The sequence below is a fragment of the Sminthopsis crassicaudata genome, chromosome 3, assembly GCF_048593235.1.
Source record: "Sminthopsis crassicaudata isolate SCR6 chromosome 3, ASM4859323v1, whole genome shotgun sequence".
Lineage (NCBI taxonomy): Eukaryota > Metazoa > Chordata > Mammalia > Dasyuromorphia > Dasyuridae > Sminthopsis > Sminthopsis crassicaudata.
The window spans coordinates 159,442,683-159,470,652 of NC_133619.1; positions in this window are offsets into that span (position 1 = coordinate 159,442,683).

The following is a 27,970-nucleotide window of genomic DNA, read 5'->3' on the forward strand; positions in this document are numbered from 1 at the left end:
ATTCATGAAGTTCTTGGAAATTAAATAAAGGAGAGCTAATGAAAATATGTACTGTCTTGTTTAGATGAATGTTGTTTTGTTCCCCACAATCTAAAAAGTCTATTTTTTTGAAGAAAAAAAAAAGTACTATGGAGTTTATGGTACCATCACAGTCATTTTTATATTTTCAATTTAGAAACTGAGGTAGAAGTAATGTTTATTGCTTTATCAGCTTAATTTAATTTTAAAGGAAAACATTTATTTTTTTTAAATCACTGCATATTGTATTTTCATTCATTTATTTAATTATTTTAAGACATTTGTCAGTTTTTAGATCATTGCTAATGATCTTAGTGCAGTATTCTATTGACACATTTGTTCACATCTTAGATGGTATCTCTAAAACCTCAGGTTAAAATATCAGTTAATACAAAGATAATGTATAAGGATAATGCATCTATACTCTACATTTATATCCTATCTCAGACACATACATATTGAATAGCTAAATAATATAGTGTTATTTGCCCCATTTCAAGTCCTAGATTAACTTTTTTTTTAAAGCAATGATCTAAATATAGCATTATATTAGGATGATCTAAGCTTTAATAAATATGGAAGGAGGATGATTCACATGTTAGACTCTTTATAAATTCTGATGGTGCACTTAATGGTATAAATAAATAAAGCTTACAAAAAAAAAAAAAAAAAAAGAGCCTATACTAATCTACCAAACTATACAATAAGGAATTATAATGGGTCATGTATATAGCATATTGGCCATAGTTTTAGTAAGCTTAAATTCAAATTTTGTGTCCAAGACTACCAGATATACAATAATAAATAAATAATTACATTTTCTGCAACTTAGTTTTCTCATTAGTAAAATGCGGGGAAATATAAAACAAATAATTTTCTTTCTTAATCCAGAGGTTTCTTGTATATTCCAAAAGAGTCAATGTATATAGAGTGCTTTGAAAATGTTAATTTGCTATTTTTAATATTGGTTATTATAGATATATATATATATATATATATATATATATATATATATATATATATATATATTGATATTATACTATAGGCTTCCATTGAGTTAGAAATTCTCTCCAATAAATTGTAATGTAACTTTGTATATTCACCCATCTTGTATGTATCAAGAGTCAGGGCTTGAGCATAGGTTTTAGTGATTCCCTCCTTCCCTTCTTCCCTCTTCCTCTCCCTCTTCTTCCCCCTCCCCCTCCTCCTCTCCCTTTGTCTCTCTAATTCCCTCCCCCCTTCTCCCTCTCCTTCTTCCTCTGTCTCTATCTCTGTTTCTCTCTCTGTCTTTGTTTCTGTTTCTGTTTCTGGCTTTGTTTCTGCCTCTCTCTCCATACATAATCAATATAATTTATTGAGTGCTTACTATAGGTCAGACATAATGTTATGGGGAAAGATGACAAAGACGATAAATAAAATATATGTTATCAATTAATTTACATTCTAAGGAGAAAGATAGTAAGAGCTATAACTATATATAGAGTAAATACAAATAAATCAAAAATAGTTAAATACAGATTTTAAAAAGGAGGCTATAATATTAAGCCAGTACAAAGGCATGAGGGGGTGGTGAAAATGGAATACTGTGTTTAAGGACAGACAGAAGAGTAGATGGATTGGCTCAAGAATGGGGGAAATACTTAATACTGAATAAGTAAGTTAGATGTTTAATGTTTTAAAAAATATGCTGAGACCTTAGCTGTGTAACCCTGGGCAAGTCACTTAACCCCAACTGCCTGGGGCAGGGGGAGATGAGACAAGATGATGAGGATATTTAAAACTAGACAGAGGATTACTATTATTATTTTAAATCTTAGACATAATTGGAAGCCAATAGTTTTGATTGATTAGGGGAATGTTAGGGAAATTTGTTAAAGAAAAATCACTTTGGTAGTCACATGCAAAATAGACTAAAGTGGAAACTTGAGGAGATAAATTTTAAGACTCTTGCAAATAATCCTAGAAATTATTATATTAGAGATAATAAGAACCTCACCTAAATTGATATTTGTGTGAGAAGAGAAACTAAGTCAGACCCAGGTGATAAATCAAGGTACACACATGAATTTTTGGCAATTGACAATTGATATATAGTTGAATAAGAGAGAATGATGAGAAGATAGTGACAAAGTTTTGAATCTAGAAAACTAGAAAAATGGTATTGCCTTTAGCAGAAATAGGCAAGACTGAAAAAGGGTTGAGTTTTAAAAGGAAAGAGAAGTTCTATTTTGTATATTCAAGACATCTTCTAGACATAATTTGAAATATCCTGTAGGTAATTAATGATGTGATTTTGAATCCAGGGAAGAGACTGGAGTTTATATCTATATGTAGTGAATCTATATCTGCATCTATATCATTGATATCTATAATTAAATCTATAGAGATAGATAAATGAGGGAAAGATATCATAGACAAATGATAGAGGAAGAGAGTCAGAGACAGAGAGACAAAGACGAAGACAGACTCAGAAACACAGAAATATATCTTTGTCATAGAGAAGATAATTAAATCCATGAGAGCCGATAATGTCAAAAGAAATAAGTATAGGAAGAAAAAAGGGACTAGATGCAGATTTGGGGGGAAATATGAACATCAAAATAGACTAAGAAAAAGTAATTAGAAAAGTAAAAGGAGAGCAAAGAGTGCCATGCATGCAAAATTATCCAAGAGATGAATAACAGTGTCAATTTAGGAGACATAGTAAAAAGAAAGAGGATAGAAAAAAATAACCTAGAAAGTTTACATCCACATTAATGAAAAACAAACAATAATCCTAATAATTAAGGAACAGTATTACTTCATATTATAGATTCCTGTTTTAATAAGAGATAGGGGAAATATCCAGTTATATGGAAGAAAAATGAAATAGTATTGAATCATAGACTAGAGCAGGGGTAATCAAAGTACAGCCCATGGGCCAGATGCGGCCCACTGAGGATGTTTATGCCGGCCGCTGGGTTATGGCAAATGGGCTGAGGGGCGGAGACAGAGTGTGAGCTTTTGTTTTTACTATAGTCCGGCCCTCCCACAGTCTGAGGGACAGTGAACTGTCCCCCTATTTAAAAAGTTTGAGGACCACTGGACTAGAGAGACAAAATTGACCTGTTTATTAATATTCCAAAGAAATAGGCACTTGAGAATAAAGCCAAGATTTGCAGCATTTCATTTGTGTTCCTCTCCTTCCAATAATTTCTATGCAAATTCAAGAGATGTTTATGTGGACCGAATAATTTAAACTATTTTTGGAGAGGTACAAGAATGATTCAATTAGTCAAGAAAATGCCTCTGTGCTTTCTGCGGAAGGCTGGTCCAATTCATTCCTTTGACCAATTAATGCCCCCCTCAATTGCACTCTATAATGTCTTCTCCTAGCTTTCTGTAAGTAAAATGAATGTCATGTGCCATCTCTTTACTCAAAGTAATAACAACTGTGTGTTTATTTAATATATACTGGCAAATACTTTATTGATTTAAATGTTGGTGCTTCAGCTATTTAGGTGAGGCTGTGTAGTGTAGTGGAAAGGGAAATGGACTGAAATTTAAAAGACTTATGTTGAAGTCCTTGTTCTGTCATGGAATATAAGCTCTCTGAACCTCAGATTGTGGTTGCTGCTGTTCCTTCTGTTGTTGTCAATATTGTTTTTAATCTGAAAATAGGATGCTAGAATTATCTTATGGGCTTGTGGTATGGTCCAAATAAGTTAACATGGTTGAGAAAGCTTTAAATATCAGGATGTAGCATACAAATATACAACATTATTGTTATTTTCCCCTAGGTCAGAGAAATAGATTGAGGGCAAAGCCCTGATTTAATTGTTTTTATCATTTAGGTGTAGCATTATGGTTAAAATTCTATTTATTGCTCTCACTCACAAAGTTATATCAATCACATTCTTGGATCAAGCTAATATTTGTACAAAATATAATATAACATAAATATAATATGATATGAATAGAATAAGCTAACATATATATTATATATGTAATTACATATATATATATATATATACATATATATATAGAGAGAGAGCTAAAGCAGTATTTTTATAAAATTATTAAAGAAAAAGGCTAAGAAATAATGATAATAGAAAGGTGATTCATGTTCCTGTGATAAAAAATAGATCTTTTCCTTTTGAACAAAATCATTGATGCATGAAGAAACAGGGTGAACTATATATAAAGACCATCCTTTGATAGTACAATCCAAAAATAACTTGCAAAATTATGTTATCAATTGTTTTTTGAGTCATAGTCAGATATTGTCTTCTCCCAAGTAAGACATACAAATAAATTTCTTTTTAAAGTAAGCTACCATTATACTTGAGTAAGGAGTTGGCACAATAGAGTTCCAGGCCTGGAATCAAAAAGATCCATCTTCGTGAGTTCAAATCTGCCTTTAGACACTAGTCTGTGCAAGTCACTTAACTTTTGTTTGCTTTAATTTCTTCATCTATAAAATGAGGTAGAGAAATAAATGGTGAACTAGTCAAGTGTCTTTGCCAAGAACAACCCAAAAAGGATCAGAAAGAATCAGATACAATTGAAGAGGGAACAACCACCTAAACACCTGAGAAGTATCTTAGGTGATGCTTGAGGAACTTCCATGTAAACAGCTGATACTTGGCTCACCTCCAACTTCCTTCAGTAAACAGAAAAACAAACTGTTGCTCAGTTAATTTATTAGCATGGGAATATTGCAGATAATATGGTCAACAGGTCAATATAATATCATCACTAATAAAATGGTTTTAAAAGAAGGTACTCAGTGAGCATGGGCTGACTTTCTCATAGACTGCAATATTCCCACTGCTCACCAGATGGCACTAACCTATAGGTCACATTACACCCTATACAATTATGGACACTTCTCACAAGGTTTAATCACCCTTGCTAGATTAATTCCCAATGCAGGTTAGGGGAAATTAAATAAGAAGTTACTTTGAATTATGAGAAATATGTAAAGTTCTTTATGGTTCCATCAGATTTCCCTATCAAATCCCAATTAGCTCCATTTACAAGACATGTATTATGTATTATTCATTAGAGAAGGAACATGGCCTCTAGCAGAGAGATGGAAGGTAGTTTGGGCCAGGAAAATTAAAATTTTGACACCATCTTGACCAAGTCTCTCCTTAGTCACTGATGATTTAGTCCAGGACCCTAAATTCAAGAGTTCCTCCAATCTCCAACCAAGCTTCCCATCTGTCTCTTTCAACTACCAGTTGGAGAATGTCTTTGTGTACATATGACTTAGAAACTATCCTCTCAGCAACTATAGCAAAAAAAAAAAAAAAAAAATTCTTGCCATAACATTGCAGCTAAATGATGTGATGGATTGAATGATAGGCCTGGACTCAGAAAGACAACTTCCTGAGTTCACATCTGATCATAGATATTTACTGCATTACCCTGTGCAAGTAACTTGATCTGGTGTTCTTCAGTTCATCATCTATGAAATTAACTGGAAAAGGAAATGACAAACTGCTCAAGTATTTTGGCCAAGAAAACAATGCAGTCATGAAGAATCAGAATAAGGAAATAAACAAACAACAATCAGTGTTGCAGGCTTTGTCAAATAATTCAGCTTTATCAGAATAATTACCATTAACAAAGATACATTATCATCTTTTAGAATACTATATCCTAAGAACAATAGAATGTTATCATTTGTCTTGCAACTGAAAACCACCTCTGTGTATTTTCTCTCCCATTACAATATGAGCACTTTGAGATTAGAGACTAGCATACCTCTCTACCACAAAATTTATCAAAGTGCTTTGCACATATAAAGTGTTTAATACATGCTTTCTCATTCATTCATTTTTGTTTCACATCCAGATCTCACCTCTGGCAAATCACAATCCCCCTAAATAGTAAATCATAGCTGCAGCAGCATTGATTAATATTGCATGTTCCTTATCTAAATTCTCCCTTTCTTCCCCTATTAGAATTCTGATATTCAAAATGTCACTTGTCCTGGAAAGAAGATGGACTGGCATTCCAAAAGGGAAATCCTTTTTGAGATCAAAATAAGTAAGTCAACAAAAGAGTTACAAGGTGGTTTATAGACTGAGACATAAAAGCTTACCCTCATTTCCCAAGTTATTTTATCCTGTTCTCATGCTACAATCAGTCATTTAGCACATTTAATGACCTGCTGACTTAATTTTTTTTTTCCTGTGGCAATCCTCAAGAACCCTCAAATAAATGCATTGTAGAACCTGCTTCATTAAATATAGGGAGATGTTGCTCCAAACAAATTAATTACTTAAATTGGCATTAAACATGGACACCAGCAATTCAAGAGAAAAATATATGTGTGTGTGATGCGATATATAGATATATTTATGTATTTGTATGTATGCATTAAATAGATAGTTAGATACAAGATTATAGAACTGAAATTCATTAATTTAATCTTTTTTTTTTTTTAGAAGACAGTACTTTAAAAAACAAAAGACACCCACACAGAAGCCTGTATCTCATTGTTTTTTAAAAGCCACAGTTCAGTTTGGGAGGAATATTTGACACTACTTCAGAGCAAATGAGGGAGCCAAGAAGGAGGAAGCTTCATTATCTCAATGCCTAATTAATTTTCTAAAATATTGTTATTCAAACTACTGCTCAAATATAATGTTAGACTGAGTCACAAATTTGGAAAATTCATGGCAATAGAAAAATTAACAAATGCAAATACAAAGGAACAAAGCAGGGCAAAAAATGCTCAGTTCAGGAAATGACATCTTTAATACAATCAGAATCATTTGCCATATGAATGCAACCAACAAGATTACTATTTAGTTATTTCAAAACACTGGTACTAAAAATGAGTATTTTTAGCAACCAATTCATCAATCATAGGCTCATTATCAATGGTGGGATCTTGTTCCCTAATTGAGATATTTGCATTCAAAAGTCTTTTTCAATCATCATATATTCAGGGATCATTTGGGAAATAAATAACAAACAAAGAAATTTGAACATGTGTAGTCCCCCTGACAAAAAAGAAGAAAGAGACCCCTTTTGTGCCCCCCCACTATTTTTTTTAAAGAAACAGGTGTTTTAAGTCTGAAAATTTCTCTTGCACTGGTTTATGAGTGACAGACTTGGTGATTTGAGATCTTTATATTTTTAGCAATGAGAAGTCAGAATTATTCATTTATGCAGGCCTATTGCCATTTTGATTTAAATTGTCAAAAGATTATTTAGTTTTCAATAACTCATGTTCTCTGAGTTTATGTCAGATAAGGTTAGATGTTATATTTTCCTCTTACTATCAATGCTTCTCATTATCAGTGTTGGCATCTTCTGCCATGAAAATCCTTCTGCCACAGGAGAATATCATTGACTAAAGAATCAGAAAACTTATTAAGACACAGCCAGTTTAGGTTTTCAGTTGTTTGACTTTCCTATTTCACTTTCACTTTCAGTTTCTTCATCTGTGACTCAAGGGCAGTTGGACCTGCTCATCTCTGAGGTCTCTTCCAGCTGGAGGTCTTACACGTCTATGAATTGTATAGATCAGCAATTTCCTTGCAATTTGTAATCTTAGAGAATTGTTAAGGGGTTAATTGGCTTCCCTACAGCCTGCAATAGTTAGAAACAACTGAACCTACTACTTCTAGACTGAGCAATCCCTGTGCAACTTTGCCATGTTAATTCAATAAAGTCAGTTGTACATCCTCAACTGCTTTTTGTAAGTAATTCATCTGCTAATGAATGTTTGATTCTCTCTTTTCCTATTCTGACAATGACTCAGGTATCTTTTTTTTTTTTTTTTTCCTGTATCTAGGCAGATTATTTAGCTCATCCAGCTATGTATTCTAGACAGAGATTCTTCCCTATAATTCCATTTTAATAACTAAAGTAGCCAGGTCCATTTATTTATTTATTTATTTATTTATTTATTTATTTGTTTGTTTGTTTGTTTATTTTGGAGCAAAAAAAGGTTTGTTTTCCCCCTCCTATTTGGGCTTCTGTTTTACTTTTAAATTTTAGGTCACTTCTTCTGAATTCTGAAGGTGGTTATTGATGTTGTGCTTTGCATTATTAATAGTATGGCTGGAATTGCAAATATATGGGAATAATGGAAAGATCACTATTCTTACAATCTAGACTCAAAAGGCAGGGATCTGTGTCCTGCCTCTGTCACAATCTATTTTAGATGATGTCTCCCAGCAAACTAAACTGCTCACTATTCATTTTCATATTTATCTATAGCTTTGTCATGAAACTTCTGTTACTTGCTCTTTTTTTGTTACTCTCTTATCTTAGAGATATCTTGCTCTGCCTCCCACTCCCATATACATATCAAAAACAAACACATGTATAAATAAATGTAATTATCAGGGTTTTTATGCCTTTAGTATGAAAAAGCTAAGTATCTGAGGAAACAATATTTGTTTTCCAATATATAATTTTAAATGCAACTAGGGTATCTAGTGAATACAGTATTGGACCTGAAGTCTGAAAGAACTGAATTCAAATCCAGCCTCAGACATGTAACAGTAGACTAAGCTTTGTTAAGTCACTTAATCTTGTACAATAATAGCATCAACCTAACAGCATTGTTGTGAGGGTAAAAATGGGACAGTTATTTATTTTTAGAATTGAGCAAATGGAAGCTGATGACTTTATTTTCTTTTTGTATTTAGATAACTATTTTCACATTGAATAAATTTTATTTTGTAGCCTTCCTCTCTCCTAAAATAAGATATTTATAAACATTTTTGAAAAACTTATTTGATAGGCTTTACTCTTCTCAGCAATTCAATAAGACACTTCCTAAAGACTTGTGATGGAAATACCATCCACATCCAGAAAAAGAATTATAGAATCTTGAGTGAAGATCAAAGAATACTATTTTGATTTTTTTTTTTTTTGGTTATTTTTTTCTTTCTGTTTTTTTTTTTTTTCCCCTTTTGTTCTGATTTTTCTTTCACAACATGACCAATGTAAGAAAGATGTTTAACATGATTGTACATGTATAACCTATATCAGATTGTGTGTGAACTGTGTTCATGCATGCACAGTATAAACTTTTCAGGGGTTCTCAAACTACAGCCCGAGGGCCAGATGTGGCCAGCTAAGGACATTTATGCAGGCCACAGGCTTATGGCAAATGGGCTGAGGGGTGGAGACAAGAGGGTGAGTTTTTATTTTTACTATAGTCTGGCCCTCCCACAGTCTGAGGGACAGTGAACTGGTCCCCTATTTAAAAAATTTGAGGACCACTGCATAAAGTTTATACTATAGATATGAGTAATTAAATCACATAATGCAACATGGGCAAGCACTGCCTGAATCAGCTCTTATCTATTACACTTTGGGTTTTGAATTAATTCCCAGTCATTGCATGTTCAGAAACCTTTTACTGTTGTCAAATTTTATAAGATCCCACATTGTTAAGTGACTTCTTATGGGGTCACAATCCTTAGTTTAAGAATCTTTGATCTATAGTATAAGGAATTTGAGTTCAGTAAGTAGAAACATCTCTACAATTTGGCAGAAGTCATCAAAAATTGATGCACAGCAAAATTTGTAATGCTAAAGCCTTTGTGATATGGCATAATTCTCAGTGGCATTGTATGTATTCAGTACAAATGCTATTTGTTTATTCAATCAACAATCATTTATCTAATATCTATTATCTCCCAAGCACTAGTTAGGCTCTAAGATACAAATCCAGTGGTTAAAACAATCCTTACTTTGTATTTTATTGGGGAGATAAGTACAGATATAAATACATGCAGAATAAAATATAAATATGAAGTCTATAGATATAATTTCTATATACTCCTTTGATCAGGGAGGACACTGATAGGTGGGAACATAAAGAAAGGGTCCATGTAGGGGAAGATTATTGTTATATAACTTGAAGGAAAAGAGAGATTCAATCACATGGAGATGAAGAATTATTTAATTCTACTATGCTTTCTGCTCAGGTCTCAGGGAACCCAGAATATTCTGATGAATAATAAATATATGATTAACATGTTCTGAATGGATTTCTCTAAAGGCTGAAAATATAATTTTAGTATTCTTGATTCCCTTATAGAAATCCAGACTAGATCAATATTTTCTCTCTTTTTTATCAAATTATTTTATTTTTCCAAATACAAATAAAGATAGTTTTCAGCATTCATTTTCTTTCTTCTTTTTTTGCTTATGTCAATCAATTTTTTTTATTATCATAGCTTTTTATTGACAAACATGCATGGGTAATTTTTCAACATTGACCCTTGCAAAAACTTCTGTTCAAATTTTTCCCCTTCTTCCCTCTACCCCCTCCCCTAGATGTCAGGTAGTGCCATACATGTTAAATATGTTAAAGTATATGTTGAATACAATATATTATACATATTTATACAGTTATTTTGTTGCACAAGAAAAATTGGATTTAGAAAGAAGGGGAAAAAAAAACCTGGGAATAAAAACAAAAATGCAAACAAACAATAACAGAAAGAGTGGAAATGCCATGTTGTGGTCCACACTCATTTCCCTGTGTCCTTTCACTGGGTATAGCTGGTTTTGTTCATTATTGATCAATTGGAACTGATATCGATCCTCTCATTGTTGAAGAGAGCCATATCTATCAGAATTGATCCTCATACAGTATTGTTGTTGAAGTGTATGTATAATAATCTCCTGATTCTGCTCTCATTTCACTCAGCATCAGTTCATGTAAGTGTCTTCAAGCCTCTCTGTATTCATCTTGCTGGTCATTTTTCTTACAGAACAATAATAGTCCATAATATTCATATACCATAATTTACTCAGTCATTCTCCAACTGATGGACATCCATTCAGTTTCCAATTTATTGACACTACAAAGAGGGCTGCCACAAACATTTTGGCACATATAGGTTCCTTTCCCTCTTTTAAGATCTCTTTGTGATATAAGCCCAGTATGACTAGAAATAGTTTCAATTTCATCATCTGAAAATTATCAGTTCATAAATGGACCATTTATCAGTTGGAGAATAGCTTGATTTCTTATAGAGTCAATTGTTCTATATATTTTGGAAATGAGCCCTTTATCAGAACCTTTAACTGTAAAAACTGTTCTCCCAGTTTATTTCAGCATTCATTTTCATAAAACTTTGCGTCCCAAATATTTCTCCCTTCTTCCCTTACCTCTCCCTTCTCCAAGACAGAAAATAATCTGATATAATGAAATGTGCAACCCTTTTATACATAGTTCCGTATTTATCATGTTGTGCAAAAAAAAAAAAAAAATCAGACAAAAGGGGAAAAATTATGAAAAAGTAAACAAACAAGCAAAAAACAGAGGTGAAAATACTGTCCTTCTATCCACATTCAATATCCATACTTCTTTCTTCAGATAGCATTTTTTCATCCAAAGAGACCAAAATTTTCTTGTGACAGAGTTCTATCTCCTTATAAGTCAGAATTCACTTTCACCATTTCTCTGGGTGCAGTGTGGAACTTTCAAGGGCTTTAATAAAAGGAAAACAGGATCTGTACTAGACTTCCCTGAGATAAAGCATATAGGAGACTCAAGATTGCCTAATGCCATTGGTCCACCTTAATACTGGTAAGCATATGTCAATTGACTGTGCTGTTTATTCTTGAATTGGGGTTTTATGATACTACATTTTTAAAAAAAAGATTCAAATCTGTATAGGTGATAACATCTGATTAGCAATAAATTCTCTTCTGGCAAATGTACTAGGCTTCTGATGACCATTATTCTTGTGATAAAAGTCTGTTTCTATGTCTTCTGGGTTAGCATGCATGGAAGATTTTTAAAAAGGGCTTGCTTGGATTTTCATAAACTAACTTTGGACATGTGTGAGGCATTTAATCAAGGCCCTACATGTTTCTTATTCAAATGATCTCCAAATGAGTTTGAAAAGAAAAATCAAGATTGACTTTTCTGGCTGTTTTTCCCCTTTAGAAACTCCCAGTCACATATCCATGAGTGAGATCATTTCCAGACTTAGGAAAAATGACATAATTCTTCATAAAATTTTGATAGTGAACACCAAATTCTGGAAGTCTTTATCCTCAAAGGCTCTTTACATATGATCATCTGGTGAGCACTCTTTTTTCTTAGGAGTTAGCACATCTTGCTGAGATACTATGTGATCTCATATTTGACAAAGGCTGTAAAATTGTCACTTATAAACTGACCACTTTCAGGCTAGCATATGCTAGTAAATACAGTAATTTTGTTAGTTTTTCCTCATGCAATTACATTATATTCACAAAAGAAAATGAACTTATTCAAATTGACTAACATCTATAAAACTTATTTCCAACCACCTTCTTCAAAAGTCTAAAAATTGGCTTTTGCTGCTGCTGGGTGTACACATTTGTATGAAGCTGCTGGGCTGATGAAGATGGTCAGTTGGTGTAGTCATTTGATTAGGTCTACTTTCCAGGTCAAGTACTAAAGTCCAACGGAAGTCTGACAACTTAAGACATTTTATATTAATCCATTTTAATTCTCTTGTTGCAAATCCAGTATTGTACACATATCTGCATTTTACCATTCTTCTTACATACTGATAACTGTGGGCAATGAGTATGGGGTTTAGGTCTCTGCTAATGAATGAATAAATTAAAAATACTTCATAAAGTTCCTATTGTGATCATCTTTGTTTTAAATATAGGGATAAAATACAATAATGAGACAAACTCAATCCTCTAGAAGTTTCTATTTTCAATTCAGAGAAATAGCATACATAGGGCAATGGTATAAAGACAAGGGAATTCTGACATGATGAGACATAGGGATGGTGAATAGAATAATTACACAAAATTATTATAATCTTTTCTGAAGTTAGAATAGTTTTTATTTGATTATACCCAGGGAAAGAAGAAGAAGGCATTGGTTGAGAGGTTGGAAGGGAGTCATAGGGACATAGTTTAAAGATAGATAATAATGCCTTTGGCAAATAAATCAATGGGACAGATGCTTCAACTGATTATAAAAATTCTTTCAAGTGATTTCTACTATCACCCAACTCCAGGAGGACAATCTTCTAAGACTATTCTCAAAATAGGAAGGAATTGAAGTGAATTCTGACAAACCCTCATCCTACCAATGAAATGGAATAGAATTATTTTTTCTTCAAAAACATATAAATATGTAAATATGTATATATACATACACATATATAGGTGAATATATCTATATATTTATATATGTTTGTGTACATGTGCATATATATGTGTGTATGTATGTATGTGTATATGTGCATACACTTTCCCCTTCCTTGAAAACTAGTATAAAACTTGGCCTACCATTGTTGCTCATGATATGTTAAAAAGTTCCTTTTATTTTCCAGTCATAAATACCTATGGTCATGTCTCTTTTGCATTTCTTGCTCATGGGGAGTCTGTTAATCTAATTCATATATCCTTCATACACTTTTCTTTCTCTTTGGATGATTTGCAATTGTAATTCTTTTAAGATTTTGTAATTCTATGATCTACAATAATATAGCTATAATTGCATTGTCCATAATACTGAGTTGTAATATACTTTACCATCTGCCTGTCTATTTTTGGATTACCTGTATTTTGATTCTTTTGAAATCATGTGTTTCCATGATTCATAAGATTCTGGAAACTGATAGGCTAGAGGAAGTGAAGAAGACAGAAGTATTAAGACTCTCTCCTTCTTGAGATTACTTTGTAGTATTTTGAAAATGCTGTATAATTTATTTATAAATTTATTATGTCCCAAGTCCCTCCCCATACTCCTCCCCTTTTTCAAGTAAAATATAAATTCTTAAATTCATTGTGGACAGGGATTTAGACATCACCAACTTAGTAGATACTCAATTTTTTTTTTCAAATTGAACTATATCAAATAATCATTTAAAACTTCTAGATAATGTAATATGCATCTTACATAATAATGCACACTGTATAGGATAGAAAATATTGAGGAAAAAATCTAGTCATGGAAATATTAAAGCATCTACTTCTTTTATTTTATAAGTATTGAAAATGACCTCCAATAAGATGAAATATTTTGCTCAAGGCCATATCATTTATTAGTAGCAAATTCAGACGAAATTTTTGGTTTCTATTTCATGTCTAATAATGCTCTTTTCACTACAATGACTTAAGTTTTATCTATCTGAATTGGGCTGTGACTAATATTAAGGCACAGATTTCTTGAGAATGTAAAATAATATTTCATTCTTGTATCCTCTTATTTTCATGGAGCTTCAGATGTAGAAGGCACCTAACTGGCGCAGGTTATGGAACAGCAGTCCCAGAGATAAAAAGACATATTTTTCCTGAGTTCAAATCTGGCCTCAGATATTTAGTAAGCTATGTGATCCTGGGTGAATCAACTAATGCTGTTTGCCTCTATTGCCTCAACTTTAAAAATGAGCTGGAGAAGGCAAATTACTCCAGTGTCTTTGCCAAGAAACTCCAAATGGCAGCAGGAAGAGTAAGTGCTGAGTGAAACAACTGAATAAAAATAAGATCCATATATAATAATTGCCAAGAATTTTTGATACAATGTAATCTCAAGTACAAGGAATTTAATTTTTTTCTTGTAGTCCAAAAGTCTAGCACAGTTCTTTAGCACACAAGGACTGGTTAAATAACTTTTATGTCAGTTTGGGTTAGCCAACTCTTTTCACCTTCCTCAGCCTCCTTTCGTCTCTGATAAGAAGAATAGAACACGGAACTTGTCCCAAAGCTTTCTCTTATAAACAGCTGAAACTTACATTTCCCAGTCTGCAGTAACACATACTCCCATCAAGTATTCTCTAGAGCCAACCATCACCTCATTTTTTAGCTTCCTTTTCTGTATTGTCTTCCTCAGTAGATTGTGCACTCCTTGAGGGAAGAAACTTTCTTTTCATTATTTGTATCTCCAGTGTCCATGTTTAGCACATACCTGAAATATTGTAAGAATTATTTTTCTCTATCCTTATGTAAGAAGAGATGCATAATCCAACCCTGATTAATGTAACTAATAAAATATTTTAAGGCTTAATGCCTTTATCAGTTGAAAATATCTTTTTGAGATGCAATCAAATGTGTATAACCTAGTTGTGAACAATTCCTAGTACCTTTATAAATTAATCAATCAAAAGCATAAACTGAAGATGAACCACTTTGTTAATAAAGTTGGGAAGGACTGAAGTTCTCTAAGCTGTTGAAGAAAATCAAAAGGCAAAATGTATTGAAATTGGTTAAAAAAATACACCTATTGCATAGGTATATAAGATAAGAGTGTTTCATCAGAAGCATTTCAGAATTCTTTAGTTTAGGTTCCAGTCCATTTTGAGAAAGTAGACCTCTTAAGTTCCTTTGCAAGTATTCCATATTTCCTCCTCCTTTTTTAGTTACTACTTGGATTAGTAACAGTCAATGCCTCAAGTTGGGAGCTGAAAGAAGGCAGACTAAATATATAGGGATTTGTTCAGCTTTAGAGCTCTATAAAGGTTTGATCCTCAATGAGGAACTATGTGCAGCTCAATATGTGGAGTACACACAGTGAGAAACCGAGTCACACTTGCCATATTTGATCTCTAAATTTGAGCCCAATTTCTTCTTGAATTATGTATGTATTTTTGGAAGACTATGTCCTAAAATTTAGGATAAAACTTGTACCAGTTCTTTTTAGCATACTACTTTTAAAAATCCCCATTTCTATTTGATGTAACTAATAGGGATGACATTACCAGAAGTTCATTAATAAAAATACTAGAAGACTAATCTGACCCCTTCAAGCTTACCTTTAAACCCCAAAGGGGAAAAATAGAAGCCATCTTCTGAGAATCCAAGATTCTAGTACAGTATGATTTTGGAGAATTTGAATTTGTGCTGCATTAAAAAATGAATATGATTATTAGGCAGACCTATAGCTATCTTAGTAGCCAATATTCAGTTTACCAATGGATGCAGAAAAATATTTTAATTATATATCACTATTGAAGAATGTTCAATTCCATATTTAGTCTATTTTCCCCCTCTTGCTCTCATTATTGACAAAGAGAAAACATTCTCTAACATCAAAGGAGTAAACACAGAGTACCTGAGTAACCCCTAGGAGGCTGGCTGTGTTTTTCCATTTCCACAGCAGGCTCTGATCTGTGCTTTGTGATTTTGTTGGCACTAGAAGAGCCATATTCTGAGAAAGAGGGAAGAGTGGGCACTTTGCTTTAAGAAGTGCTTTTGAAATGGGTATTTAGTGGTTTTGGAGAACTTATTTACAGGAATAGATTGGATAAAATAGCAACATACAGCACAGAAGTGGCAGGAACAACAGCTTCTCTTCTTGCTCAAAGTAGTGGGGAGGCACTTAGGATAATTGCCAGCAAAGTGGTAAACTCAGTTGGAAGTCTGGGATTGATCCCTGCTCCCCAGTATTTTATCCTTCTTTAATTATAACATTTCTATCACTATTTCTTTCAAAATGAGAAAAGGGAAAAAACAAACAACTCTTTTCATAGTTTTCTGAAAATATGATCATCTATGCAATTTATAACTGAAAAGAATCCTGTTTTAATTCACCTGTTGGATTATCAATATTGTTGCCTCTTACATGAGATTTATTTAAATGGGAAGGGAAGAGTATTGCTTCCAGAGATGACTATGTCCTTGTAATAGCTTGGGATCAACTTCATTTTCATTTAAATATTTTTTTTAACTTTATTTTTTTATGCCCTTATCATCCTTAAGAATAGGAACCAGACCTACAACCATTTTTATAAAGTCATTCAAGATAATGGTACTCCTGAATGCATTTATAGAATCTTCTCTGTAACTTCAAAACTTAGAAAGTTGCCTAAAATAACAAGAAGTTTTGAGAATAGAACTATTACTTTTAATTTCAGAGAAAAGACTGTTGCCAGGACTTAAATTTTTCAATGATTTGTATATTTGGAAATCTTGTAAAACCTCATGTTCCAATTTTGTTTCTCCCTTCCTTCTCCCCACCCCCTCCCATAGACAGGAGTAATCTATGTTAAACATATGCAACTTTTCTGTACATATTTCTACAATTTTTATGCCGCACAAGAAAAATCAGATCAAAAAGGAAAAAAAAATGAGGGAAAAAACCCAATGCAAGTAAACAACAACAAAACAAGTGAAAATATTATGTTGTTATCCATACTCAGTTTCCATTGTTCTCTCTCTGGGTGCAGATGTCTCCATCACAAGATCATTGGAAATGGTCTGCATCATCTCATTGTTGAAAAGAACCATGTCCTTCAGAATTGGTCATCTTATAATTTTATTGCTTTCTACAATGTTCTCCTTGTTATACTCACTTAGCATCAATTCATGTAAGTCTCTCCAGGGCTTTTATCCTGCTGATCATTTCTTGTAGAACAATACTATTCCTTAACATTCATATACCATAACTTTTTCAGCCATTCTCCAACTGATGGGCATTTTTTCAGTTTCCAATTTCTTGTGACTATAAAAAGGGCTGCCAAAAACATTTTTGCACATGTGGGTACTTTTCCCCTTTTTATGATCTCTTTGGGATACAGGCCCAATAGAAACATTTCTGGACCAAAGGGTATATAGTTGAAATATTATCTAGCCATATGAATAACATCCATATTAAATACATAATGTAATTCTCAGTCTTTTTTCATTTGTGAAGATTTCACTTGATGAAGATAGTGAGGGGACTTCCTAATGTAAAGAGAACTTCAGTCAGATGATTCAAATTTGAATGCCAGCTCTGCTACTGCCTATTTGGGTGGTATTTGGCAAGTAACTAACCCAAATGAGCCTTGTTTTTTCATTTTCTTATCTGCAAATGGAGATTATAGTTGACCTACTTAATTCAAAGAGTTGAGGTAAGGATCATGTGAGAAAATATATGTAGCTTTTTGAAAGTTCAAAGAATTACAAATATATAAATGTGTTATTATACTTGTTTTGAAAAAAATATGATTCATAGGATCTTGCTTAAGGATATAATTAGTGTGTTCATCCCAGACTGGCTTATAATTGTTGCTCAGGATGCATTATTGTTATTACCATAGATGGGGAATAGAAAATGGATCCTTTCTCTAGAGTGTAATGACAGAAACTAAAAAGAAAAGTATTCATATGTTACTTAAATTTGTTTACTGTATTATCTTGCAAGTCAGAATTGGCAAATTAAAGAAATCATTATCAACACCTAGCATTTTGACCAGCATAGATTAAAATTATTAAAATATTAGCCTTTCCTGCTCTTAATGTACCTATGAGAATTCTACACAGTAGGAAAAATAGGCTATCTTCCTCACTAAAGTAAACTACTTAAACTGTTACCTATTTTTAAGAAGCCAACATTAGTGGAAACTGTATTCTAAATCATATCAAAACAGAGATGTTGTAAATTGTTAACAATAACAAAATCAAGAAGTTAAAGAAATCACATCTTCACAAAATGACAATTAATTTAATTTTAGTTTAAAATGTTAATTTAATTTACATTTAATCAATTTAAATATATGCATAGGGGCATATAAAACCATTTTCTTTTGCACAGAGTAGGCCCATTAACATTTATTTGCTGAAACAATGGATTATATTCCATCTTTCACCAAGAAAATGTTGGTTAAACAAAGAATAATAGATATAATATGAGGATTCATGTCCAACAAAGGGTGGGGATCCTATAAGCAATAATCAAGTAAATATATGCTAAGGAAGAAACAAAACAAAATTCCTTTTTTAATAACTTTTATTCTTTCAAATTATTATTTTTTTGAATTTCCAGTTATGTATGATTCCTGATAATTAACTTTCAGAACTAAAATAAAATTTGCTAATTTTAAAGAATGAATATATTTGATGGGATACAAACGAAAAGGTAAGTGAATTACCTAGCCATATGAATTAAATATAATTAAATTAAAATATATTTAGTGCCAATGTCATTCTGGGAATATAATGCTAAAAAAGGGTATGGTATTTAATATTAAAGAACTTATTTTAAAGTGCAATTTTTTCTATCTAGAAAGAAGAAAATTTTCTACATGGACAAAAAATAATTTTAAGGTTTTTCTGTAAGGGCTATGTGGGAATTAAAATATTACAGAAACATAATCAATTGTAAGATTCAGGAATAGTTCTAAAGGCGTCATATCAAATGCTATCACAAATATCAATCCTAACACAAATTCTAAGTCCAAATAAATATTCAAGTGATGAATATATATTTAATTTTTTTTTAACAAATCAGATATGAAAGCTCCAAATAAGAGCTCTAAAAATAATTTAAGAATGAGCCTTAATTAAATTGATCAATCATCCTAACTCTTATTAGCAGTTATAGATATAGAAATCAGAATCAAGCAAACCTGAGTTCAAATTTTGCTTTAGAATCTTGCAGTTTTAGCATAAACTAATAAATTAATCTTTTTCAACCTGTTTTCTTATTTGTAAAATGGATATTATACATCAATCATCTCACAGCAATTTTGTGAGGATCAAAAGAAATAACATTTTTAAAGCACTCTCATATGTTAAAAACAACAAAAACTTTATGAATGCTAGCTATTACCATCATTATCAAGTTCAATAATAGAATGTTCTAATTCTGATATCATTATAAGGTTAGAACATCCCTGTTGAATTAGTCAAATAAACAAAAGTGTTAAATGATGAGAGAAGTCCTTACTCATTTTTGAGTTGGGAAAACTATTAGATGGAATGAAATGATATGTCAGAGGAAGTGTATCCGGATTGATCAATGTCAGCTTGACCTCTGGGATTTAGATAAATTAGCAAACTAATTCAAGGTTAGATTATTGTCCCACAAAAAAGATGTAAACATATCTAATGGAATGGAAAAACGAGAGGACATCCCATAAATTGCAAGAGACTTTGTCTAGTTTTACCAATTTCAATAGAAAATGACTTGTGAACTTTGAAATAATGGAGAATTTTGGAATTCCTGTGGAGGTCTTAATTGTGTTCCTAGAATCATAATGCTCGATTGCAGAATCTACCTTAGCAGCTAAGGAGAACATATGTTATAGTGAAGAAAAGAAGCCTTAGGACTCTGTAAAGAATTTAACAAACTCTAAAAGGATGGCAAAAATACTTCTCAAAAAGAAAGAAATCTTCAATAACCCAGAAGCTATGAGTTATTTCTTTACCATACAAGCTTTATTCCTTTGAATTCACAGTTCCTTTAACAATATATGCAATGTAGAGAAAGAATGTCTCCATTTTGAAGAGATATTTTGAATCAATTGTTTTGATATATGTATGTGGGCACACACATGCTCATATATGCAAATATATATTGTGTGAATTTATATGTATATGTGTATGTCTGCACTCATTTATATACATATATGTATTTTGTACATAACATATCTATCTGTACATGTTTGTGCATGAATCTATTTCTAAAAGATAACACCAACTATCAGTTGATAACCAATGGTAGAAGGACACTAATTGGGCTTAATAGTCTGTATTATTAGAAAGAGAGACTCAACTATTCAAAGTTATCCATGAGGAAAAATAACCATCTATCCTTTACAGACTCAGTTTGAAAGTATGAATGTACATTTGGAATAGCAGTTCCAGACCTTGCACCAAATAAGAAATATCAATATTTTAAAATTTTTTAATTAAAAAATTTTGAAGTACATGTCCATTTACTTTTTTTACATATTTCCCCAATGGGACTTCCATATTGGTAGAAAAAATCCAGAACAAAAGGGGAAAGCCACTAGAAAAAAAATTAAAAAGGGGAGAAAATAATATGCATTGATACACATTAAGTCTCCATAGATCTCTCTTTCTGGATATGAATGGCATTTATTGGGATTCCTTGGATCACAGAATTGCTGAAAAGAACTAAATCTATCATAGTTGATTATTACATGATCTTGTTACTGTGTACAGTGTTTACTTAGTTCTGCTTGCTTCACTCAGCGCAGTTCATCTAAATCAGGTTTGTCTAAAATCATCTTGTTCATCAGTTTTTATAGAACAAAAATATTTAATTATTTTCATATACTATAAGGTATTTGAAAATTCCCCAAATGATTGTATTCACTCATTTTCCAATTTTTTTTGTCCCCACAAAAAAAAAAAAAAAAAAAAAAAAAAAAAGCTGCTATGATTCTGATGGATTTGGGATGGAAAGTACCAAACACATCAAGATAGAGAACTATGGAGACTGAATGTAGATCAATGCATAGTATTTTCATATTTTTTCTTGTTTTTGTTGGTTTTTTTGCTCTTTTCTTTATCAGAATATTTGCCCCTTTGATCTGATTTTTCTCTCACAGTATGATGAATACTGCAATATGTTTCGAAGAATTGCACATTTAACTAATGTTGGATTGCTTGCTGTCTTAGGGAGGGGAAATAAGGGGAAAGGAGGGAGACAAATTTAGAACACGATTTTTCAAAGGTAAATGTTGAGAAAATATCTTTGGATGTATTTAAATAAAATAGTATTGGAAAAATATTTTTAAAAGAGCTGTTACAAACATTTTTGCACATGTAGGTGCTTTTCACTCTTTTATGATTTCTTTAGGATTCAGACCCAGAACTGGAATTGCTAGATCAAACGGTATGTACTGCAAAATTCAATTTTTTAAAGGTACATGTATATTCATTTTATTTACACATTTCCATGTGAGTTGTGTTTGGAGAGAAAAATCAGAACAAAGAGGGAAAAAATTGCTCACTAAATGATTGGACCAGACCACAATTCCACCAACAATGCATTAGTATTCTTTTCTTCCCACATCTCAGTCAACTTTTATCATTATCTTTTCCTGTCATCTTAGCCAATTTTTAGGTATGATGAGGTACCTCAGAGTTATTTTAATTTCTGTTTCTCTAATCAATAATAATTTAGAGAATTATTTTCATATTCCTATAGATGGCTTTAATTTCTTCATTGAAGAGTGACTTGTATACTTATGTTTTCTATATATTTTAGAAATAAGGCCTTTATCAAGAAACAATGGCTATAAAAAATTGCTTCTCAGGTTGCTACTTCCATTGTAATCTTGACTGCATTTGTTTTGCTTGTGCAAAAACTTTTAAATTTGATATAATCAAAATTATTCATTTTGCATTTCATAATATTCTGTGGTTCCTTTGGTTGTAAATTCCTTCCTTCTCCAAAGACTATCCGCAAAGACTATCCATCCCTTCCTCTCCTAATTTACTCATAATATTACTATTTACCTCTAAATCATGAGCCCATTTTTATCTTATTTTGATATGTGCTACAATATGTAGGCTTATACTGAATTTCTGACATACTATCATTATTCTAAGCAGTTTTTCATTAAAGGATGAGTTCTTATCCCAGAAGCTGGATTGTTTGAGTTCAACAAACAACATATTACTGTAATCATTGATTATCATGTCTTGTGTAACTACCTTGATCCTTCTACCACTTAATTTCTTTGATAGTAAAAGATGGAGTTGTGAATTAATTTAACACTTCTACAAAGCATATAGAACTGTACCCAAAGGGCTGTCAAATTGTGTGATCCAGCAGTGTCATTACTGGGTCTGTATCCCAAAGAGATAATGAAAAAGGGAAAAGGACCCACATGTGCAGAAATTTTACTATCAGCCATTTTTGTGGTGTTAGGGAACTGGAAAATGAGTGGCTTCCTATTACTTGTGGAATGGCTGAATAAGGTATGGTATATGAATATTATCTATAAGAAATAATCAGGAGGATGATTTCAGAAAGGCCTGGAGAGACTTAAATGAATTGATGCTAAATGAAGTGAGTAGAACCTGGAGAACATTGTACGCAGTAACAAGATTGTATGATGATCAGTTCTGATGGAATTTTCAACAGTGAAGTGATTTAGGTCAGATATAATGGTCTTGTGATGGAGAGAACCATCTGCATCCTAGAGAATACTCTGGGCCCTGAGTGTAGATCACAACATAGTATTTTTACTTTTTTTTTTTTTTTTTTTTTTTGTTGTTGTTGTTGTTTGCTTGCACTTTGTTTTCTCTCTCATTTTTTTCCCCTTTTTGATCTGATTTTTCTTATGCAGCATGATAACTGGAAATGTATACAGAAAAATTGCATGTGTTTAACATATATTGGATTACTTGCTATCTAGGGGAGAGGGTGGGGAGAAGAGAGTGAAAAAAATTGGAACACAAGGTTTTGCAAGGGTGAATGTTGAAAATTATGCATAAGTTTTGAAAATAAAAAGCTTTAATTTAAAAAAAAGATTGCTGCTTCATAATAGAGTATTAAATCTGATATTAATTATGCCACTGTTCTTTGCTTTTTTTCTTGATATTCTAGACCATATCTTTTTAGATGAATTGTATTATTTTTTCCTAGCTTTATAAAATAATTTTTGGCGGTTTAATAAGTATGACACTAACTTTCTATTAACCTCCTTAATTTCTTATTTATTTTGTGGTTGGATTTATCTAATTATGAGATGGGAAATTTGAAATTCCCCATTAATATAGTTTTGCTATTTATTTCTTCCTGTAACTTATAACTTCTCTAAGAATTTGGATGTTGTACCATTTGGTTCATATATATTGGTGTTGATATTACTGTCTATGGTACAAAGATATAGTTTCCTTCCTTATCTTTAGATTACATTTGTTTGCTTTAGCTCTGTCTAGGATCAGAATTGCTACTTCTGCTTTTATTCATTCATTCATTCATTTATTTTATTTATTTATTTATTTATTTTTTGCTTCAGCTAAAGCATAATATATTTTATTCCAGCCTTTTAACCTTATTGTGTATATCTTTTTTTTTTTTTTTCAAATGAGTTTTTTTGTAAACAACATATTGTAGGAATTCTGATTTTTAATCCAATGTATTTATTATCCACTTCTATTTTATGGGAGAGTTTATCCCATTCACATTTATAGCATATAGTTAAAGCTATGTTACTTCCTGTGATTCTATTTCTCCCTGTATATCTTTTTTTTTTCCTTCTCTCTTTCCACCCTGATCCTTCTTAGTAATATTTTGTTTCTAACCTACCCTGCCATCTAACTAACCTCCCTTATTTCCCTTTTCTTACTCCTTTTTTCTAATATTTTTGTCCTCTTTCTATCCAGCTCCTTTGTTTTCTTTCCCCTTTCTCCTCCTACTTGGGATAAAATAAATTTCTGTACCCTATTGAGTGAATATGTAAATTCTTCTTTAAGCCAAATCTGATGAGATTAGGTTTCAGACAATATTCATCCCCTTCCCTTTTTTCCCCACTAGGTCTTTTGTGCCTCTTCAATGTGATCTAATTTACTTCATTTTACCTTCCCTCTCTTCTTCTCCCAATACAATCCTTTCACCTACCACTTAATGTCTTTTTTTCTTTAGTATCTTCACAGTAGAGTCAATTTATACACACACCCTCTGTCTATATGTACTTGCTCTAATTACACTAATAAAAGAGTATATAGAAGGAAGAATGTGAATGGGATAAACACTCCCATGGCATTTTCTATCCTAAATCTATTGGGATTGCTTTGGATCACTGAACACCTAAGAAGAAACAAGACTTTCACAAATGATCATTAACGCTCTTGTTGTTATTGTGTACAATGTATTCCTGGTTCTGCTTGTTTCACTATATATCAGTTCCTATAAATTTTTCCAGGGCTCTCTAAAATCTGCTTGCTTATCATTTTTATAGAACAATAGTATTGAATTATCTTCTTATATCTCAACTTGTTCAGTCATTCCCCAAGTGATGGGCATCTACTGATTTTCCAATTCTTTGCTACTACAAAAAGAGCTGCTACAAACAGTTTTGCACATGTGTGTCCTTTCCCCTTCTTTATGATTACCTTGGGATGCAGACCTAGTAATGGCACTGCTGGATCAAAGGGTATGTATGTATAGTTTTATAGCTCTTTGGGCAGAGGTACATTTTTCTAAAACTATGCTAAACCCACATGCCATTTTTCCTTGGTATTTCTAAATATCACCATGCTGGTCCAATAATATATAACAATTTGTTTTGAAGTTAAAACCAAGACATGACATAGCAATTTACATAAAGGGAATTCCAGGGATTTTCACAGACAACAAGTCACAATAATAGTGATTCTGAACTTTCACTCAACATTCAATATATTGCACAGATTCTTAATGATTGGTTTTTGCAAACTTATTTTCTTGTCATTGCTTATTTATTTGTCTTCCATGTTTGCTTTAATTTTTAAGGAGATGTTTAACTGTAATAGAAGAATGTCTTTCTGTAAGGATTATGACATCCTCCTTTTATTTTTGTTCCTATTCTTGCCTCCCTCTAATTTAAAAATAACCTATTTGAGTCCAAAAAAAAGAGAAAAGACTAAAGAGTACTGAAGAGAAAGAAACACCAAAATGTACTTCTTCCCCTCAAAGACAAAAATGTTTGTACACCATAACATAATTATAATGAACAGAACTTGGATTCAACATAAATATTAAGTAAAGTTCAGAAAAGACTCGGCTGTTATCTTTTTCCCAAGGAGTCACAAAGAACAACTTAACATTTCTTACAAATCCAATAATTGTATGTTAAGAATGATCCATTCCTAAACTTTATAAATTGGGATAAATATTATTAAGCAGATGATTAAGCTCAGTGTTTGAATACTTGAGAAAGAATATATAGTTCAAAGAGAATTTATCTTGATATATTTCACTTTATGTAAATGACTCCAACATTATTTCCATTAATTATCAGGAACGGTTCTAGAGATATATTGATTCCTTCTCTAATGCCAATAGTTATTCATTTTAACAAATATTAACTCCACCTTCCAAATATTCTTCATAACTACCTCTTCCCATGTACTCTACTTCCATTTCCATTACCCTATTCCAGAAACCTGTTACCTTACCTCTGAATTTCTATGATCTCCTGTCTAGAGTTTTTAATTACAAATTGTTCTCCCTCCCCCAACTTGTCCCACATATTAATTGAAGATAGGGGACTTCAACACCACTTTAATAATATTTTGATTCCAAAGCAAATTCTTATAAAAAAGATTTCAATATGTAATATGTCCTCCTTTTTCTCTTGTAACTTTGTTTTTACACACTTTGCTATTTAAAAGATTCTAACATTAATTCTTCATAATGAAACTATACTTTTTTTCTCATTGGATATCCTTTTATCAAAAATCAGTTTTTCCACTTCTACCATTCATTTTAGTCCATAAATTTTCAGTGTGATCTAAATTAGTTGGGTTCCCTGGCCACTAAAACATCTTTAGCTACATGCTTTAGATTAATTTCCTAATGTTTCATGATGTGTAGCATGGTGAAATATCCCATATTCATGTGGAAATTTGTATAGCTCCAGAAAATTTCTGATTTTTAGTATATAAAGTTTTTATCCACAATTTCCTTTTATAAAAGAATAATTATATATGTGTATATTAGAAGTTTTAACAATCCCAAAATATTATTTTGAAGTTATATATTTAATAGCTTTATTAAGTGGCCTAGATTTTTTATTTTATTTTTTATTTTTTGATTTGACATGGTAATATCATTTTTAGCCATCTTACTGATAAAGGACAATGACCAATGAACAACCATTCTATCATTATTATCATTTTATCCTCTGGGCCTAGTACAATGTCATATACTAGGTGCTTAATAGATGTTTGCTGGTTGATTGCCTGAGGACTTCTGCACATTAAATAGATCTTTGTGGAAGATTTGTGAATATACATGCATGAGGATCATACAGGATAAAAAGGTAAGATCAGACAGTGGTATAAACTGGTTCAACAAATATCCATAACACCAAGATGACTAAGCCACCCACAGATAAAATTAATAGATGTTTATTTTTTTAAGTCCTTCTTTTGCATATGAAACCTAGTGTAATCATCATAGAACTTGTCTGATAACTGCAACAAAAGGAGAGTAATTATTAAAAAATGTTAATTGTTTTAAGTTAACGTTAGGGCATTTTAGAAAATACAACACATAGCACAAAAGAGATAGAACTAAAAAAATAAAAAAATAAAAAAAATTAAAATCAATGTTATATGCTATCACCATTTAACAAATTATCACTGGACAAAATACAATGATGGGAACAAAGGTAGTCTGGTCTATTGACATTTTTTTCCCCAAGGGAATTGGGGTTAAATAAATTGCCCCAGAGTTTCAGAGCTAATAAGTGTTAACTGTCTGAGGCTGGATTTATAATCAGGTCATTCTGGCTCCAGGGCTGTGCCATCTAGCTGCCCTACTGGCATTTTAAAAAATATCCTCTACTTCCCTCTCTCTATTCTCTATCCTCTCCTAAATTTCTTTCTATTTAATTGCAGTTGCAATAAAATAGAAAATAGATTCAAATAATCCTACCCATGACTGAGATAAGGAAGACACATAAATACTATTACTTAATTAAACTTAAGTCAGTCCTATATAACTGTAAGTGAATTTCAAAATATATAAAGTAGCCAAGTCAGAAAGAATGTCTATTTAGTTTTGGGCTAAAGAAGAAATAATTCTGAAAACTCTAGACATTAAGTAAATGGCTTATATATATTTAGGATATTTTTGCCAAGAATAAATAAAAGATCATATGATAATCAGAGGATGCTGAACAGTCAGTGGTATCTCAAAATGCCTACCGACTTCTTTTTGTTTGAATTGTTTTATATTAATTATTTTCTATTATCTTTCTATAGAAGAGTGTTTAAATATTTTATTTTATCTTTTTAAGGGAAAAAAAAAAGACTGTATTAAGTGAGTGTCTTCAGAGATTTCAACAACCTGTGCTTAGAAATATGCTTCTAAGTATACTGAGAGGTGACTAGCAAAAACACACACACAGCAGTGGTCACAGTGGAAGAAGCAAATTCCTAGAAGAGCAGCCTTATACTCCAGCGAACACTAAGGACGACTTAATCATATAGAGCAAGGCAAAAGTTCAAAATTTCTGCCTAGATCTTATAGGCTCATGTGTGCTTTTTTTTTTCTTTTGACTATAATTTTGCT